Raw genomic sequence first — 8403 nt, forward strand, 5'->3', positions numbered from 1 at the left:
TTGGCTCCTCAATACCATTATTTCTTAAACCTCCCATACTGCTGGCACTGAAATAGGATGTGTTCCACAGTTCGTATCTCATCCTGGCAGTGATCACACTTCCAGTAGAGAAAAATGTTTATATATATTTTTTTTAAGTACTTAAATATGCATGTTTTAAAACAGTGCCCAACAGTTTACCAAACTTGTGCGATTTAAAAGAATGAAAGTATAGGAAACATTACTTTTTTCACCACGACCGGAGATCAAAGGTTTTACCCCCTTCTTTTTTTTTTACCCCCTTATCTAATGTTGTTGTTTTTTACCACTACATCAATGCACACTTTCCAGTTGGATGTTTATCCTACTACTGTATTTTCAAAGTGCTGTTGAGCCTTGTTAGTCCCAGTATCAGCCTTGTGATTACTCTTTCCTCCCTTCTCCTGGATATTGGGGTGGCAGGTAGCCTAGCGGTTAGAGCATTGGGCTAGTAACTGAAAAGTTGCTGGATCAAATCCCTGAGCTGACAAGGTAGAAATCTGTCATTTTGAACAAGGCAGTTAACCCACTGTTCCTAGGCAGTCATTGTAAATAAGAATTTGTTCTTAACTGACTTGTCTAGTTAAATAAAGATAATAATACAATTATACAGCCGTCGTCCCTTTACCGCACTGTTCCAGCAACTCTTGCCGTTTTTTTAACCACTGTTCTTATTAACCCCTTATCTTCTGCTTTATTGATTGTCATTTCCATCTTGACATTAGGATGTTTGAGAGCCTGTTTGGTGACAACATCCACTTCCTCATTCCCCTCTACTCCCACATGTGCTGGAACACAGAGGAACTTCACAACTACCCCCATCTGTCTCGCCCTAAACAAGCCAAGCACTGCAAAATCTCATATAAGACATCTTGTCTGCGCCAGTGACAGAAATGAATTTAAACTAATCAGTGCTGCACAGGAGTCAGAACAGATTAATACAATAATATGTATGGCCATGCAACTTTACTGTGTAAACAGAAATGATCCGTTGCTCTTTTTGTCACTGCCACCTGATGGTGCCGGAGGGTAGGGCTGCCGTCTTATCGGCTCTTAACCAACCATGCTATTTTGTTAGTTTTTTCGCGTTGTTCATAACTTGTTTTGTACATAATGTTGCTGCTCTTATGACCCGAAAAGAGCTTCTGGACATCAGAACTGCGACTACTCATCTCAGATTAGACAAAGAGTTTTTCTTCAAAGAGTCGGAGGGGAGGGATATACTAAGGACACCCGACACAGGCCCAGATCTCCATCATTTGCTGGAGAAGGAAACTGAGATTTCGCGGAAAAAGATCAGGGTGCTTTGTGAGGATCAGGCGGCGAGTGGCTAATCTGCCTTTGCCTTCCATCCTGCTAGCTAACGTTCAATCGCTGGGAAGTAAATGTCACGAACTGAAAGCACGTACAGTATATCCTACCAACGGGACATTAAAATCTGTAATATCTTATGTTTCATCGAGTTGTGGCAGAACGACGACATAAAGAATATACAGCTCTTATACACTCTATCGGCAGGATAGAACAGCAGCCTCTGGAAAGACACGGGCGGGGGCCTACGCATATATGTAAACAACATCTGGTGCACGATATCTAAGGAAGTCTCGAGGCTTTGCTCGCCTGAGGTAGAGTATCTCATGATAAGCTGTAGACCAAACTATCTACCTAGAGAGTTTTCATCTGTTTTTTTCATAGCTGCCTACATACCACCACAGACCGATGCTGGCACTAAAACCGCACTCACTGAGCTGTATACCGCCATAAGCAAACAGGAAAACACTCATCCAGAGGTGACGTTCCTAGTGACCGGGGACTTTAATGCAGGGAAATTTAAATCAGTTTTATCTCATTTCTATCAGCATGTTAAATGTGCAACCAGAGGGGGAAAAAAATTCTAGACCACCTTTACTCCGCACACGTACAAAGCTCTCCCTCGCCCTCCATTTGGCAAATCTGACCATAATTCTATCCTCCTGATTCCTGTTTACAAGCAAAAATTTAAGCAGGAAGCACAAGTGACACGGTCTATAAAAAAGTGGTCAGGTGACGCAGATGCTAAACTACAGGACTGTTTTGCTTGCACAGAATATGTTCTGGGATTCTTCCGATGTCATTGAGGAGCACACCACATCAGTCACAGGCTTTATCAATAAGTGCATCGACGGCGTCATCCCCACAGTGACTGTACGTACATACCCTAACCAGAAGCCATGGATTACTGGCAACATTCGCACTGAGCTAAAGGGTAGACCTGCCGCTTTCAAGGAGAGGGACTCTAACCCGGAAGCTAATAAGAAATCCCGCTATGCCCTGCGACGAACCATCAAACAGGCAAAGCGTCAGTACAGGGCTAAGATTGAATCGTACTTCACCGGCTCTGCTGCTCGTCGGATGTGGCAGGGCTTGCAAACTATTACAGACTACAAAGGGAAGCACAGCCGAGAGCTGCCCAGTGACACGAGCCTACCAGATGAGCTAAATAACCTCTATCCTCGCTTTGAGGCAAGTAACACTGAAACATGCATGGGAGCATCAGCTGTTCCGGATGACTGTGTGATCACGCTCTCCGCAGCCGATGTGAGTAAGACCTTTAACAGGTCAACATTCACAAGGCCGCGGGGCCAGATGGATTACCAGGACGTGTACTCTGAGCATGCGCTGACCAAATGGCAAGTGTCTTCATTGACATTTTCAACCTTGCCCTGTTTGAGTCTGTAATACCAACATGTTTCAAGCAGACCACCATAGTCCCTGTGCCCAAGAACACTGCCTAAACAACTACCGACCAGTAGAACTCACGTCTGTAGCCATGAAATGCTTTGAAAGGCTGGTCATGGCTCACATCAACACCATTATCCCAGAAACCCTAGACCCACTCCAGTTTGCATACCGCACCAACAGATCCCCAGATGATGCAATCTCTATTGCACTCCACACTGCCCTTTCACACCTGGACAAAATTAACACCTATGTGAGAATGCTTTTCATTGACTACAGCTCAGTGTTCAACACCATAGTGCCCACAAAGCTCATCACTAAGCTAAGGACCCTGGGACTAAACACCTCCCTCTGCAACTGGATCCTGGACTTCCTGACAGGCCACCCCCAGGTAGTAAGGGTAGGTAACAACACATCCGCCACGCTGATCCTCAACACAGGGGCCCCTCAGGGGTGCGTGCTCAGTCCCCTCCTGTACTCCCTGTTCGCTCATGACTGCACGGCCAGGCACGACTCCAACACCATCATTAAGTTTGCTGACAGCCAATTGTGCACCGCCCAATCACGGCCAGATGTGATACAGCCTGGGGTCGAACCAGGTACTATAGCTACACCGCATGCACTGAGATGCAGCGCCTTAGACTGCTGCGTCACTCATCACTTTAGACCGCTGTGCTCTCAGTGTATTCAGGAAAAGCATAGCAGTGTTCTTAAACGTTCACTTACAATATCTACTGGATCTACTTCCTGATAACAGCACCAATCACAGAGGGGCTGAACTCCTTCCCAAAACAGTCCAATCTCTTGCCATGTCATTACCTGGGTCGTTCTGCAAATAGAGTACATTTTGCAGACATTTTAAGTAGAAATTGTGCACCGATATTGAATTTAAAAGCCCGTTATAGTAAACGAAGTGCCTTAAATATAGAGTACACGGAAAATTCTATCAATCTTAATTTGTCCCGTGTCATGTTTTTCCAACTTGATTTTAACCCACTTAACCAACATTTCACCATCATTGTAAATGCCTAGTTATGTTATTGCCTCAACAAAGTCATTTCTGAAGATTATTTATTTCACGTGATTCATTTACGTCTGTCCCACGTTAAGGTCAACCCTGTTACGTGAACTGAACTTGTTTTTAATATGGTGAAATTATTATTTTAAATGATTTCTGGAAGAAACATCTGAAACATCTGAATCAGTGTATAAGCAGGTGAGCTAGTTCTAGTCTTTGGCCATTTTCTGGTGTTTTGTGATGGAAAACTGAGCATGTCAAGCATTACATGTCAACGCTATTAACCCATAGATAGTCTTGCATTCAGTCAGTAGTTGTGTTCTATATCCTGTTAGTTCATATGCCTTGACACCGTGATATATAGACCTAAAGGCAGAGACAATAAGAAGACACAGTGGCAGAATAAATTCAACCACACCTTTGTCTCATCATTTTGTCCCGTGTGGCTCAGTTGGTAGACCATGGTGTTTGCAATGCCAGGGTTGTGGGTTTGATTCCCACGGGGGACCAGTATGTGGAAAAAATATATGAAATGTATGTATTCACTACTGTAAGTCGCTCTGGATAAGAGCGTCTGCGAAATGACTAAAATGTAAATGTAAAATCACAAAACCGGAGAGCAATATCTGTCAGCTGAAGTCCAGAAATCATTTTACATGTAACAAACAGTTACATGACCTACAGCACGGCCAAGCAAGTTCATGTTTACGCCATTTTTGGACAACTAAACTATTGATTTAGAACCACGGAGAGTTACCGCAAGTTGCAAAGAAAACAGTCGCTGCCTCCACTATTCCAGCACCATTTCAACATCTAGTCACCTATGCTTAGTCTAATACAGTGACAACTAAAATATACCAAAAAACGATTTAGTCCAATCAACGTAAACTAAATATGATGTGACTGTCCATCGTGAAGATTTCTGTGTGTGTGTGTGTCTGTGTGTGTGTCTGTGTCTGCGTCTGTGTCTGTGTGCGTGTCTGTGTGCGTGTGTGTGTGCGTGTATGTGCGTGCTTTCAAGTAGAAAAAAACCATGAACTCACCCTTAAGTTCTTGAGAACCCTTGTAGAGAAACGCCAGCAATGACATCGTCCTCTTTCATGTTGCCTAAACAGTCTATGACTCTGTCATACAGTACACACTTTTAGTTTTTGTTGTCCTAGGCTACCTGGCTAAAAAGCTTGCTCACTAGGCTAACTTTCATTCATGGGCAACATTAGCTAGTTAACATTAGCCTTCTACATGTAGCTACATGTTGAACATCCATCCTCTCAGGCCAGGAGCACAATGTATGAATTAATGGTTGGATCAGAATTGCCATTATAATCATTGGCCAGCATGGAGAATTAAGTAAAACCACAAGTCCAAATCCCCATCTCCAACCATGGCTAATTTAGGAATGGGACAATTTTAGCCACCAGAGGAGAACAACAAAACAAGATGTAACAATTAAATGTTTTTCTGTCAATTACATTTCTGGATGCTGGTAATGTGATTGGTTTGAAGCCAAATCCAAACTGGCTTCTTTTGACAATTGCTTTTGGGTGCACCAGGACCATTCATAGCTGAGCTCACACAGTTTAGCTCAACGTTGATTGGCTATTATTTTATTCTTTTTTTTTATCAAGGGAGGCCAAATGCTCGCTGGCTTCCCTTGTGTTCAGTGCTACAGCGGCAACAATATCATACTCATTTTGACCGGACAACATCAGATAGTTGGAAGGAAATTGAAGGAAATTTATGAAACACAGAGATGAAAAATTCATTATTTTGTATGTTTTTCTAGTTGTACTTTTTTTTTTCGCATCCATGAATACAAGCCACTGCATTCAATTGCCCTTCCCTGTTGTACACAACAAGCTTCCATTCCCCCTGTCAGAAGGGAATGCACGGTCGATTTAAGATTAAAACCTCAACTGTTACGGTCAACCTTGTTCCTTTAATGGCACTTACTAGTCTTATTTATTTAATGTTTTACTGGGGTGTGCCTAATGAACATAAACCTGATTCCGATCAAACAAATTGAGTAAAACATTGAGATGATTGTGAAGTTAAATTATAAAGTAGAGGCTATTTTCATCAGGTCTTCAGTCATCCCAGATATAACAGCTGCTGTAGAGGTCAAGGCTATTTGTAAACGCAGGGGAATTAACAATAAATAAACTCTTCTGTAGGTGAGGTCCTTGGGACTGAATTAAAACAGTCCTTAAAAGTGGTACATGGGACAGACAACAATATCAGCAATTTTTTATTTAACTAGGCAAGTCAGATAAGAACAAATTATTATTTACAATGACGGCCTACCCCGGCCAAACCCTAACGACACTGGGCCAATTGTGAGCCGCCCTACGGGACTCCCAATCACAGCAAGTTGTGATACAGCCAGGAATTGAACCAGGGTCTGTAGTGACACCTCTAACAGTGATATACTGTGCCTTATCCCGCTGCGCCACTCAGGAGCCCTAAATGCAATGACACAATATATTTATTTTAGTTTTCAGCGTGACAAGAATCTCAATAGGCCTATGAAATTTCCATACATTTTCAGCTCTAAACAGCTGTCCTACAAGACAAACTTCAAAGGTTATAGATGAAATGATCTGTTGCTTTGGTATACTTGTTGTAACTCTGCCATCGACTGTATGGGATCAAATTGGAGATTCAAGAACAGCTCAGCAGCTGTGGTTTGATACCATCTCTATGACGATGGGTCATAAAACAATCCCAAACAACTTTAGGCTGCATGTATTTCTGACACCCAGTTTCAGAATATGGCGATTGGCCGCGGAGAAGGTCACAGACCGGGTTGACTACTTCTTGTATGTATGACATTAATATTACATTTGGCCCTCCATTGACATCATGCTGAAAAGTGAAAACCTCATAACCAATACCAGCCATCCTCAACAGGCAGACTGCGATCCGCATCCACAACCAGAACGGGGTCATTACGGACCACAGGTCCCGCCGAAAAAAATTATAGTATATATTTATTCGTTTTTTTAAGGAACTCAGTCAGGCTTTCAACTTACCCTTGAAGTTTTTCATTGTAGAATGCACAAGCTGCAATTTCGAAATTTGCAGTTTTCCTCTTGTCGTGTCAGTCATAGAGAGGTATTTATGACAGTTAATTAAAGAGAGATATTTATGACAGTTGATCAGTAAGCCCATGTCAACTAACGTTTTTAAGCCCAACGCAGGTAATGATTTTGTTGTTGAGTCTCTCAGGTATCACATGAAAACACATAAGACATGGCTAAATGTTGGGGGGGGGGGGGGGGGGCATTTGTACGACTGGACCTTCTCAAATAATATTTGAGTACCCCTGACCTATACTGTGGAACACACAGAGATCCGATACAGACCAGCACATTATTTTGACCTTATTAGTCCATCATGAGGTCCTCACGTTGCCTTTATTGGCCACTGTAATAAATTTAGAGCAAAATATGGGTCCTGGAAAATAAGATCTGAGTGAACCGAGCCCAGCTCAGTTGTTTTGTGGATCCATGCCACAGCTTGTGACATTTCATTTCCAGATTTAGATTTTTACTGGCTGTGACATTTTAATGGATGAAATCATGTAAAAAAAATGCTGACATGAGCCAAGGCGTTGGGGTGTCTCAGGCAAACTCCTGTCTGTGGTGATGAAACTACTTTGCAAGCACAGACTAGGGGCTCGATTCAATCCATAGACCAGAAGATCTGCGTTGTAGCACGGTTGACATCTAAAGTAACATTTCCTATTGATCTGACATATGCAGCATTTACCGTGAATTCAGTCTCCGGCGACATTGCCTTTAAATGTCAATGGCACTACAATGCAGATCTTCCACACTACGGATTGAATGGAGCCCTGAGTCACACCCTTAAAATGTATTGGACCAAGAGTTCCATTCCGAATCCTCCTGGCCATGCCAAAATACGTCAAATATGTACAATGCCAGTTTTATTATGCCAGTTTACTAATGCCAGTTATTAATAGTATATCAGGGGTATGCAACTTCTGTTCTGGACAGCCATCCACATGGTGTTCAAACTTTTATTCCACCTCAGCATTAACACAACGCCTTCAGCTAAATTAACTGATCATTATCTTCAATTTATCCCGTAATTACTTGAAATCAGGATCAGTACATTAGTGCTGTAGTGGAAGAAATACAAATCAGTTCATTCAGGAAGTAAACTGTGCACAATGATTTTTTTTAATTAAAAAATTAAAGTTCACTTCCTGAATTGACTTTGAAATGATTTGAAATGACCCCAGCACTGATCTCAGTACAGTGCTCAGTACATTGTGAGAAGACCCACGGCTGTAAAGTCAGTTGTGGTCTTTGTGGCCAAATAAACAGTTTTCTAGTTGGGTATGTCAAGGGGTACATATTCCTCTGACACTGATCTAAGGTCAGTTTTATTATTCAATCCCCCTCCATACGTATTTGGACAGTAAAGCTACATATTTATATTTGCCTTCTATACTCCAGCATTTTAGATTTTAAATAGAATGTTTCACATTATGCGACAGTAGAGATTGTGACACATATCTGTTTTACTGTTTAGAAATGAAAGCACTTCATGTTTTGGTCCTTATAAACCAATGTATAGGGAGGGCCCTTATGATTTATATTATTCATCAGTATTAAATAAGA

This window comes from Salmo salar, chromosome 14 (assembly GCF_965601325.2).
Source record: "Salmo salar chromosome 14, fSalSal1, whole genome shotgun sequence".
NCBI lineage: Eukaryota > Metazoa > Chordata > Actinopteri > Salmoniformes > Salmonidae > Salmo > Salmo salar.